General features: G+C 38.8%; 1 long non-coding RNA gene across 1 annotated transcript; it reads right to left on the bottom strand.

The window, feature by feature from the left end:
- Window positions 1–5451: 5451 nt before the first annotated feature.
- Window positions 5452–6068, bottom strand: LOC141399790 (uncharacterized). The gene is made up of 3 exons (XR_012411953.1): window positions 6016–6068; window positions 5805–5921; window positions 5452–5732 (listed from the first exon to the last, which is right to left on the bottom strand). It is a non-coding gene; the product is annotated as an uncharacterized lncRNA (long non-coding RNA).
- Window positions 6069–9558: the final 3490 nt, after the last annotated feature.

The following is a 9558-nucleotide window of genomic DNA, read 5'->3' as shown; positions in this document are numbered from 1 at the left end:
ATAGAGTGGATTTCGTAAATGTAAACCCAGCATTAAAGTGAAAAGGGTTCAAATTTGTTCCTCGAGATCATAAACGCATCATTATTTTACAAAAGAACAAATACTTCGTAGTGTCATTAGGTCTGTTCGATAACCCAAAAGTTTGTACAAATTTGTTATAAAGCATTTTACTCGAGTCCTTTGCGGTCATCTTTGACTGCGGTAGGACCAGGCAGCTCGACCTCATCGGCCCTTACACGACGAACCCCTCGGGAATCACTGGTGTTTCGAAGTTGGCGCAGGAAAAGACGCAGCCTCATGCTAAGCAGCCGCTAAAGGTACCGCCTATATCGACTGCTTCGTCGGTGGCTGCGGCTGGACCTGCAGGGGATAAGAAGGGTGAAGAGCGATCAGGGGCGACGATTGTGCAAAGGTCTGGTCAACAGACCATTGCAAAATCGTCTGCAACTGTCAGATCTCATTCTTCTGGAGGAAGGAAAGATGGAGCGTGGCACAGGGCTGGCACGGCGAAGATACATGTGGCGGGTTCGAGGGATGGCCCATCGACCTCAAAACAGGGCGGGTCTTCGAGGACATCTGCGCAGGAATGCGTTAAGAGGGTTAGGTCCTCCGAAGATCCACATCCTGTTGCTAAGAGGGTGGTGGAGCATCAGTCGAATAACCAGGTGGAGTCCTTCGCAAAGTTGGCCGGTCAAAAGAAGGTAGAGAAGGCTCAACCGGGGAAGGCCGACCAAGGGTTGAAACCTTCTCAACCTACTGTTGAACGACCATCGGCGTCAGCGGGCTCCAAGGTGATGGTCGCTCCGGATGATCTTCGGGCTGATAGAGCTGATATGGATGGGAGGATCAGCGATACGCATTGGATAGAACGTCTTCTTAGGAAGATCATAACGTCCGACGAGGTAGACGCCAGGAAGACCGGCTTTGGCCGGGCAGTCGCTCATAGGGTCATCAAAGTCCTCTATTGTCAGGATGAGGAATCGAATGACTTTCTCATCCAGACGATCGAGGGCGCTGGTGAGCTCTGTGAGGGCTGCAGTCTGGCCGCGGTTCCTGTGGAAGAGATACCTCGAAGGATCGTAGCCACAACATGGGTCCCTCCTCCAGACTCTGACGTGGAGGAGGTCATGAAGATGATCAGAAAGCAGAATAGAGGTCTCTTCATCGACGACTGGGGGTTGCTGAACTTCTTCAGAGAAGGAGAAGGTATGGTGATGAGATTCACCATAGATAGTGAGAGCGCTAACTACATCAGAAACTGTGGGGGAGTGCTGTACTTGGGTTCTGGTGGACTCCGGTTCCCGATCCCGAAGTCGCAGTGAGGTTGTTCGGCAGCATGGCCTGCGGGTGGTGCAGATTAATCTGCATCATTGCAAGGCTGCGGCTGCTGAACTCCTCCTCTCCCTCACAGATTCTGAAATAGATTTCGCTTTGGTCCAGGAACCCTATTTATATAAAAATAGGATTTCTGGACTAAACGATAAGCGCTTCTCATTATTCTTCGCCAATAATGGTGAGAAGGTAAGAACCTGTATTGTAGCCAAGAAAAGTCTAAATCTTATTCAACTCTACAATTACAGCGATGGTGATACGACTTTAGTGAGGTTAGACGAAGATACCGGTAGGGCTTTGGTACTAGCCTCGGTCTACATGACGTATGAAGCACCCGACCCACCAAACGGATTGGTGCGCAAACTGGTGGAGGAGACTACGGGCATTTGCAGGTTAGTGATGGGCTGTGATGCGAATGCTCAACACTTCCACTGGGGAAGCAGTGACACCAATGCGAGAGGTGAGTCCATATTCGATTTTATTTTAGCTAATAATCTGCGAGTATGTAATAGGGGTAATACTGCCACCTTCCATAATAGGGTAAGGGAGGAAGTGACTGACTTAACCCTTACAAATATGGAAGATACATCCATAGTAGACTGGAGAGTATCGGAAGAGTGCTCCTTTTCGGACCACAGGGCGATACACTTTCGAGTCTGCTATGAGTGTAAACGGCAACCGCCTCATCGCAACCCAAGGAGGACAAACTGGGAATACTACAACTCCCTTGTTTCCTCGTGGTTGGGTGAGTTCTCTGAACCACGCACAACGGAGGAATTAGATGGCCAAGTTGTAGATCTTACACGTGTCCTCAAGGGTTGCTATGAGAAGTCTTGCCCATTATCTTATCCTGGACACGAGGAGGACCCACACCACAGAGGAGTTGGCACCTGTTGACAGGCTAGTAAGCTATCACAGAATCTCATAGGCGATTAGCACTTTTCAGCCCTACAAGTCTTCAGGACCGGATGGTATTATCCCAGCGATGCTCCAAAACGCACCTGATGTCTTGATAATCATTCTTCAGAAGATTTTTAGGGCATGTCTACGACTATCGCACATTCCGGCACTGTGGAAAGAGGTAACAGTGACCTATATTCCCAAAGCTGGGAAACCAAGTCACTCGTTGCCGAAGGACTACAGGCCGATTAGTCTCTCCTCCTTCCTTTTGAAGACTTTAGAAAGGTTATTGGATTTAGAAATAAGAACTTTCATAGGCCAAGACCTTATAAGCAATTCACAGCATGCTTATATTAAAGGGAAATCGACAGAAACAGCGCTACATAGTGTCGTAGGGTACATAGAGAAAAAACTGAATGAATCGAATTTCACTCTGGCAGACTTTCTGGACATAGAGGGCGCCTTTAATAATGTGAAACTCGAATCCATCCATTCTTCTCTAGAATCATTGGGTGTCCCCTCTATCCTAATAAACTGGATCGATAGCAGACTAATCAATTCTAGTATTGGGGAGAGCTCCATCAGGAGATCTGTTACCAGAGTTCCGTCTCCCTTACTCTGGCTACTGGAGATAAATGGGATACTCACTGGTTTCGACAAACTAGGAACTAAAATAGTTGCTTATGCGGATGATGTAGTCATCCTCATTAGTGGGAAATTTTTGTCTACATTGTCCGATCTAATGCAGGGAGCACTTGCCAAACTCTCACGCTGGGCGCACATCAATGGCCTTGGTGTGAATCCGGCTAAGACAGAGCTGGTGCTCTTTACCCGAAAAAGGAAAACCGCCGAGTTCGTACCGCCAACACTGGATGGAGTGCGGCTAAATCTCTCTACGGAAGCGAAGTACCTGGGAGTGATTCTTGACCATCGTCTCAGATGGAAAAGGAACACAGAGGAGCGCTCTAAGAGGGGTCTAGTTGCACTCTACTCCTGTAAGAACACATAGGTAAAAGTTGGGGTTTGAGACCGCATGTGATACACTGATTGTTTATGACAGTGGTCTGCCCAATTTTGACCTATGGATGTCTTGTTTGGTGGCAGGCCTGAACAGCAAGCCAAACTTGTCTAGGTTAACTACTGTGCATAGATCTGCTTCAATTCTAATTACAGGAGCAGTGAAGAGCACCCCTCAGGCAGCACTGAATGCAGTACTGAACATCCAGCCTCTGGATATTCTTGTTCAGTACCAAGCATCCCGTAGTGCCTTGAGGCTCAACCAGTGGCGCTCTTCAGGGTCTGGACATGCTAGCATTTTACAACAGCTAAGCAGTCAGATCGGACTAAGGGATGGGGGGAGTGTAACTGATTACATTTCGCCTTCACTGGATTTCGATGTAGCGAAGGTAACTATCCCTGATAGAAGTGAATGGGAGCATGGCAGACCACTACCCGATAGCCCATGATACAATGATACAAGGTAACCTCACGCTCACAGCTCACAGAGTTGTATTCGCTCTGCCGTCCCTTCATTGACAAAATGATTTTGACAAACTTTGTATGTATATGTTAAAATATACATACATATGTCAGGTTTATTTCCATTTTAAATTCCAAACCAATTAAATAAAATTTTTTTAATTTAAAATTTTCAGACAGATGGGAGTCAATTTAGCGCTGTACGTCTACCTGGCTGGAGAATAACTCTCGAACGGATCAGACGATGTGGTTCAAATGTTGGTCCTCGAAATATCTTTCCAAGCATTGAACAATTTCACATTAGCTGCTGTGACATCCATAAATTTATAATTTCACAGAGGTTAAAACATATGTTCTCCAGCTTCACATAAAAGCTAAATCTGTCCGTCTATCTAGCTGGTGCGCAAGATAACTCTCGAACGGATCAACCTATTTGGTTAAAATTTTGGGAATCGTAATACCTATTTTGACATCGTTTAGGTTCGAAGATCGGCCCACATCTTCCGGTACCACCCCAACAAAATCTGAAACATTTTCGCTAAAGTGGTGCACACGATAACTCTCGAACTGATCAACTAACTTAGTCCAAAAATAGCATTTCTTTCGGGCCTAGATCAGGTATGGACTATATCGTTTCAATCTTTCGAGTACCTCCACACAAAATTTTTCCTTAAATGCAGTTTATTTGATATTGCACATCGTAATATTTCTTTCAAATATGGGCATGTCCTTGCTTACTGACATAACGACCAAAAGGTAAAAAAAACATCTTACAAGAAAATGACTCCAAGATGGAATATGGCGTCTCGAAAATTTAATAGCTCGTAGTCACTGTGATTATGACTACAACATTATATTATTTTTTCCCCGGGAAAAGCAACACGTCCCATTTTCATTTCGATAGATATCGCGCCCAGTACTTTCAGTTGGTAAACGTATAAATTAGAGCTTTTGGACCACTACGTCAGGGAGCATGAACTTACATACGAAAAACATAATATCGCTCCACAAGGAACAGCATCGGTATAAATATCCAAAGGATCTCCGAACAGACCCTACCTAAACTGCACTTCAACAAAAAAGTTGAACTTTTATGGTGGAGGTACAATAAGGAGAAGCCCGATATGAACAATTTTAGAAGTTAAACTCAATTTGTACAAAATATTATCCATAGTTTGGATCAAATTGTTTGCTTTTTTTCGTTCAAGAGATATCGTGAACCATTTTAGTGACATTTTTTTAACTTTTGGGTGCGTTACAGGAAAGTGTGGATCAATATTGTCCATCTTTGAAATTATACTAAGAATAGACTCCAAATTGTCTGTAACGGATTTCGTCCAATCATATAAAACTATTATTTCGATGGGCACGTAAAGACTGAGGGTATAAAAAGCGGAAGACTATGGCTAACTTCCGAAGCATCAGTTGTTTGGTAAATCTCTTCTATTCCATAACGTCGCTGTTGTGCATTTGAGAGTAGATTTTGCAACGGTGTGCATTTTAAAATACTTTTACAATGCAGTTTTGAGACTACACATCTCAAATAAATAACAACCTTGAAGTCGACGGAAGAGCATTCCCAGCGAAGTCAACCCCAATCACAACGATCCATATTACAAGGAGAAACCTCCTACTGTCCGCAGGAACATTTAAAATACCAAATAGTTACATATATATCTTATAATTGTAATTTTAATGTTCTATATTCTAGAAAAGTACAATAATTAATAAAAAGTACGTTTTAAGCATTAATGAGAACCCATATTTTAATTACTATATTCCATCGGAACACAATTGTTCATTGGCTTCACTATCCAAAGAGGGTTCGTAACTAAACATTTCCTTGGGGGACAGAAATTAGCTCTTAGCAAAAATACATTTCCTAATAGTGACTTGATTCTCTGAGGTTTTTGTATAATATTGAGATTGATTTGTGTTCCGGATTGACCGTCGCCCCTAATTTCTTCTTCTACATGTTCCGGGCGTTGACTCACATATTTGCTGATTGGTCTGACTTGAGTCTGTAAAAGAAATTTTTGCATATTTACTGCATCCTTTTGCCAAACTATAAGAACGATGAAGCGATAACATACCTTTTTATTTCTTTTGTTCCTTCATCGTTGGAGAAATCTTTAGTTTCTTCACTTTCCCATGAGGCGTTTTCTGGTTTCTTATCTTTTATATGGTTTCTTTTCTTTTATGTCTAAAATCTGCAATGACAATACAAATATATTAAATACACAGATATTTTAACGAGTTTTCACATTGACCGCGATGTCCATTATATTTGCGCACACTGCTTACCATTTTTGTTGACAATTTTTCCCAAAATTACGAAAATATTCAAATATATATATATATATATATATATATATATATATACACTGCCGCTCACTTGAATAGAACCCCCGTGCAAAATTTTTTTCAACCTCCATTTATTCCGAATTATACAAGATATGAAGTTTTTAAGTTTTATTATATTTTGCTTCATGTGTTTGGAGTAAACTTAGTCATTCATTTGCATTCAAATCCAATTTGTATAAGAATTATGCAAGGAAAACCAAATAAAGTCAAAAATTGAAGTAAAAAATTTGGCTCATTTGAATAGAACCCCCCTTTAAAACTTGGGAATACAGAATGATTGTATTAGAATATCGATGCATATTCACTCTATAATGAAAACGAAGAACTTTTAGTAATATTCAGTAAAAGTATATCCCTCCTGATTAAGGATACACCCGCATATGCTGCTTTGGCAAGGATTCTTTAAATAATCAGGTGCATTGCCTAACAAAGCTTGTTTTTTTCTTTCAACAACTTTATTTTTGGAAGCGTACTGTCTCCTTTAGTCGTATATTTTACGCATAAGTCATTCCCATACATTTTAGAGAATATTTACCACTGCAGAATATGACGGCCCCTCCAGGATATCAGCATTTCTTTTCAAAAATTTAAGTTTTGATGACTCGAAGTGTACAAAAGTTTATAAAATCGCGATGAAATTGCCACTCTGGATATCCGAAAATGTTTGTCACTACTGGAAATGCCTGTTTTAGAACTCCTTTGTGAATTGTCGTGCCCATTTAGGGTGAAAGAAATTGACGTCCAAGTCCTTCATAATTAGTAATGCGTTCCAGCACCATAAAAACACATCCATCGCTACAGAGACAATGTAGAAGATGGTCTTCCATTCAATAGATGCGAAAACAATAATTATATAGTTATACAGTTGTTTACTTAATGAGGGGAGTCCTTAATAATTATGAAGGACTTGGGCGTCAATTTCTTTCACCCTAAATGGGCACGACAATTCACGAAGGAGTTCTAAAACGGGCATTTCCAGTAGTAAGAAGCATTTTCGGATATCCAGAGTGGCAATTTCATCACGATTTTATAAACTTTTGTACACTTCGAGTCATCAAAACTTGAATTTTTGAAAAGAAATGCGGATATCCTGGAGGGGCCGTCATATTCTATAGTGGTAAATATTTTTTAAAATGTATGGGAATGACTTATGCGTAAATTATACGACTAAAGGAGACAGTACGCTTCCAAAAATAAAGTTGTTGAAAGAAAAAAGCAAGCTTTGTTAGGCAATGCACCTGATTATTTAAAGAATCCTTGCCAAAGCAGCATATGCGGGTGTATCCTTAATCAGGAGGGATATACTTTTACTGAATATTACTAAAAGTTCTTTGTTTTCATTATAGAGTGAATATGCATCGATATTCTAATACAATCTTTCTGTATTCCCAAGTTTTAAAGGGGGGTTCTATTCAAATGAGTCAAATTTTTTTAATTCAATTTTTGACTTTATTTGGTTTTCCTTGCATAATTCTTATACAAATTGGATTTGAATGCAAATGAATGACTAAGTTTACTCCAAACACATGAAGCAAAATATAATAAAACTTAAAAACTTCATATCTTGTATAATTCGGAAAAAACTGAGGTTGAAAAAAATTTTGCAGGGGGGTTCTATTCAAGTGAGCGGCAGTGTATATATATATATATATATACAGTATGCAAAGTTCATATTCGTACACCCCTAAAAAAAGGAATAAAATCGTTATTAATTCCATATTTTATGTGCAAATATGAAAGAATTTATGGGAATTACCATAACGAAGAAAGATTTGAGAATAACAAAACAAATTTTTAATTTATTCCGTCATTTAGGTATAGATGGCGCCTGTGTGGGTGGCAAAGTTCGTATTCGTACACCTATAAGCACTATATATTTGGAGTTTTTAAGGATTTTCAAAGCAAAATACCGCAGATTTTTGTTCTTTTCTTCTTTTGGAATGCCTCTGCTATAGAAATATGTACAAATAACGGTAATTTTATTAAAAATTTTGCATGAATAAAAAGTCGGACGAATATTTGAAATAATTAAGAAAAATGTGCTAGATATGATTAACTATTGCAATTTATTCCCGAATTTTGGACGAAAATAGCTAATAGCAGTCCTTCTGTACAAATATTCGAGGTCTAATATGAAAATAAATGTTGCCAGCGTTTGGAAATGGAAAGAAACGTAATCCGGGCTTAGGTAAAGTAAACACATTTTTTGTTTTTACTTGGTTAAAATTGCAAGATTCGTTACATATTTGACATTAAATGTATTGAAGTTTTAGAATACGGTTTCGAAAATCATTTTATGTCAAAAACTGTGACAAATTATGAAGAAAAATGAAACTGTACAAGTTTCATACTGTCCGCGTACGACTGAAATTCTACGCTTACTATGAACGAGGGTTATGGCTGCCAAAATTGGGAAACTAATGGTTTTTATTTCTTGAAAATTATATTTCGTTAACGAAGGATCCAAAATTAGTGCAAAAATGTCAAAAGAATGGAGTAAATTGTCCAGGAAAGAACGTGGAGTAACCTTTTGAAGAAATGCATTATTTTCGGGGAAATTTTCATCCTTAAAAAATTATTATTCCTCGTAATTTCCGATATGTCTTGACATGAAATGATGTTCGAAACCGTATTCTAAAACTTCAATACATTTAATGTCAAATATAAAACTAAACGTGCGATTTTCACCAAGTAAAAACCAAAAATGTGTTCACTTTACCTAAGCTCGGATTACGTTTCTTTGAATTTCCAAACGCTGACAACATTTATTTTCATATTAGACCTCGAATATTTGTACAGAAGGACTGCTATTAGCTATTTTCGTCCAAAATTCGGGAATAAATTGCAATAGTTAATCATATCTAGCACATTTTTCTTAATTATTTCAAATATTCGTCCGACTTTTTATTCATGCAAAATTTTTAATAAAATTACCGTTATTTGTACATATTTCTATAGCAGAGGCATTCCAACAGAAGAAAATAACAAAAATCTGCGGTATTTTGCTTTGAAAATCCTTAAAAATTCCAAATATATAGTGCTTATAGGTGTACGAATACGAACTTTGCCACCCACACAGGCGCCATCTATACCTAAATGACGGAATAAATTAAAAATTTGTTTTGTTATTCTCAAATCTTTCTTCGTTATGGTAATTCCCATCAATTAGTTCATATTTGCACATAAAATATGGAATTAATAACGATTTTATTCATTTTTTAGAGGTGTACGAATATGAACTTTGCATACTGTATATATATATATATTCTGTTCCAACAATTTTTATACACAAACGTAAACAAACAGTGTGTTGTTTTTGTTGTAATTGACATACAATAACAACAACAACTTTCATATTGTTTCGATACAGTGTTGTATTTGGCAGCTCAAGGACGGGTTTTTCAAATGAGATTACCTTCTTATTCTGCCATGCCGATAGCCTTTCCATCTTTACTGATGGTTCGAAGATGGATGTAGGTACTG

The sequence above is a fragment of the Musca autumnalis genome, unplaced genomic scaffold, assembly GCF_047663935.1.
Source record: "Musca autumnalis isolate F117 unplaced genomic scaffold, ASM4766393v1 scaffold_3, whole genome shotgun sequence".
Lineage (NCBI taxonomy): Eukaryota > Metazoa > Arthropoda > Insecta > Diptera > Muscidae > Musca > Musca autumnalis.
The sequence above is the reverse complement of the archived record's forward strand: the minus strand, read 5'-3'. Positions and strand labels throughout refer to the sequence as shown.